This window comes from Petaurus breviceps, unplaced genomic scaffold (genome assembly GCF_028583685.1).
Source record: "Petaurus breviceps papuanus isolate PSGF00001 unplaced genomic scaffold, PetGlider_PUasm1.0 186, whole genome shotgun sequence".
Classification (NCBI taxonomy): Eukaryota; Metazoa; Chordata; class Mammalia; order Diprotodontia; family Petauridae; genus Petaurus; species Petaurus breviceps.
The window spans coordinates 29,269,316-29,272,168 of NW_027185798.1; the positions used below are offsets into that span (position 1 = coordinate 29,269,316).

Consider the following 2,853-nt stretch of genomic DNA (forward strand, 5'->3'; position numbering starts at 1 on the left):
AAGGATGAAGATGATTGGGCGACTTGCCCAGGGATACCCTGTTTGCTAGTCAGGATTTTTACCTCTGTCTCACGGACTCCAAGTTCATCTCTCTAGCCACCATACCACACTACCTGCGTGGAAGGATAAAAGGGCAGGAAATTTACAAGACCAGACCTGACTTGCCATGTGAGTGGGATCCTCATTTCTCTCTGAAACTCAAGGGGAAAAAAATCTTTTGATTCCTACTGATAAGGGGGAATGCTAAATCCCAGTCTGATTACCTCTTTCCTTTTCCTTCTTGGGTCAGGAGAATGTAGTGAAAGCCCCTTTCCTTTTCTTTTCCCTTCCTCTCCCAGGGTTCCAGTCTTGCACTGGAAGTCTGACTATGAGGTTTCCATGGCTTTACTGTAGCATTGAACCTTTAATTCTCCATCTTTTTGAGGAAGCATACCTGTGGCATTCCCATTTTGGGTCCCCATATTCCTTTGGATCTCTATGTCCCCTGCGACTCATTTTAGGTAGTAGGACACAGAGGAAGAAAAAGGGAGAGTGATTTATGACTTTCAACAGAAGGATCAATAAGAAGCCCTGGGATCAGAGAAAGGTTGCAAGGGCAATCCTCTATTAAGGCAAGGTTAGGTTCTGCAAACCCAACCACTGACCATAAAAGAGTGATATCTAAACCTATGTCAGAGTGTCTCCCAAATTACCATGACACTCACACAATATGAATTTCTTCATTTTTCTTTTGAACATCAAAATATCAACAGTTATTAACATTTCAACATATAAAGCAAAGAGGAGGATGTATGAATCTCTGAATTTCTACTAAATATAATTTGGTGTTTTTAGGTATATAGTAAGTTCACCACTATGGTAAATCACATCCTTACTCGCTTGTCTCTCTTCAAGAATTTCTTTTTCCTAGGGTGGCCAGGTAGCACAGTGAGTAAGAGCACCGGCTCCAGTGTCGGGATGTCCTGGGGATCAAATCCGGGCTCAGACACTTAGCACCCACCCAGAAACACCTGGCCGTGTAACCTTGAGCAAGTTACTTAACCCCAGTTGCTTAGGGGTGGCCAGGTGGCTCAGCAAGTAAGAGCACCGGCCCTAGTGTTGGGATGACCTGGGGATCAAATCTGGGCTCAGATACTTAGCACCACACACAGAAATAACTGTCCGTGTAACCTTGAGCAAGTTACTTAACCCCGATCACTTTAAAAAAAAAAAAGAATTTCTTTTTCCCCCTCAATTTTTTATTATTGCTCTTTCCTTTATTTCTCCTATTTTTCCTTGCTATTTGTTTCCCCAAAGCTGTCCTCCTATATAAAAATTGTGAATAAAGAAACAAAGCAAAAGTGCTGGCCAGAGGAGAAAATATCTGTCTCACTTGGCATATCTAGTCCATCACCTCCTTATCAAAAGTTGGAAACAGCTTCCAGCTTCAGTCTTCTGCTGGAAGGCTCACTCATTTCAGGGATCAGCATTCTCAGGTCATTCAAACTGGTTTTCATTGGCTGTCATACTGTTAGCTCTTCTCCAGGTTCTGTTTACTTCACTCAGAAAGAAGCAAGTGAACATGGCAGCTGAGTGTTTAGGAAAACCCCAGAAATCCCCCACTCGGGTGAACATTCTGTGTGTGACCAAAAGTACTGGAGACATTGGAAAGCAGCCAGAGAGAAACGAAGCTTCGGCCAATATCTCACACCACACACCCTAAGAAGCTGCATGTGTCATGGTGGGAGCTGGAAACTGAAAAAGGAACCCAGAAAATGCAAGGCTGTGTCAAGGGCTGAGGTTTTGTTCTTCAAGGCAGTTTGATCGTGGGGGAAAAAGGAGAGTGGATGGAGAGGGGAGAGATGTGTGTGTGCAGTGGCATGGCAAGGGCACTTAGGAGACCGTGATAAACTTGAGGGAGCAGCAGAGACTGATGAAACAAATGAAAATGAAAAGCAAGGAGAGATATGGTCACCATTGATTTGAATGGCCTTCATAGTTCTTTGATACTATAACTGCCTAGGTCTTAGGACTGTAAGTTCAGCTTTCTAATCCAACCACCTCCTTTTACAACAAAAGAAAGTGTGTCCCAGAGAAAGACCTTGTTCCAGCTGATTCCAGCAGTGAGAGGCAGATCCTGGATCTGGTTTCATGGCTCCTGACTCCAGACCTGGATAGGAAAGTTACATCTCAAACAAATTTCAGGAAAATGTTAGGAGATGCCTGTTCTATCCCATCACTTCTGAACCCATTAAATAGTAGCATAGCATTCATGCCCATACCCATCTTTCCTCTCATATCTTGTTTTCTCTTCTTTGACATCAATTTCATTTCCATTGAATAAAAAAGGATGTAATGGTCTATATGAGAGCTGACTACTTAAAAAAGGTCATGGTATCATACATACACTCCTCCCTAGAGAGTCTCATGTTGCCTTCTCTCCCATGCGGGTCTGCCCTGTAATTTTGTCCTACTATGCCTGAAGTCAGAAGGTCTAAGGTTGAAACCTGTTTCTATCACTTTCTGGTTATTAAAATTTGGAAAAGTCACTAAAGAACACTGGTAACTGTACAGCAACTATTCTACAAATCAGATCTGATTTGAGTATAGACCAGGGGCACTGTGAGGTTAAAGATTACCCACCTTATAGTTTTCAGAGACAAAACTTGAACCCAAATCTTCCTGATTTCAGGCCTAAGACCCCATCCACTTTATGTCAAATCTCATAATTAACCTAGCGATAAGAATACCAACACTGACTACTTCGTAAGGTTGTTGTAAAGATGATATGAGATAATTAAGGTTAAAAGCTTTTGTATCCTTAAAATGATACAAATGTAAGGTGTTAAAATCATCGCACAAAAAAGCAGATGA

General features: G+C 42.1%; 1 protein-coding gene across 1 annotated transcript in view; it reads left to right on the forward strand.

Annotated features, from left to right (window-relative positions):
- The window catches only part of LOC138162618 (protein Wfdc21-like), a 387,573-nt gene that overhangs the window by 327,171 nt on the left and 57,549 nt on the right, over positions 1–2,853 (forward strand). The window lies entirely within an intron of this gene.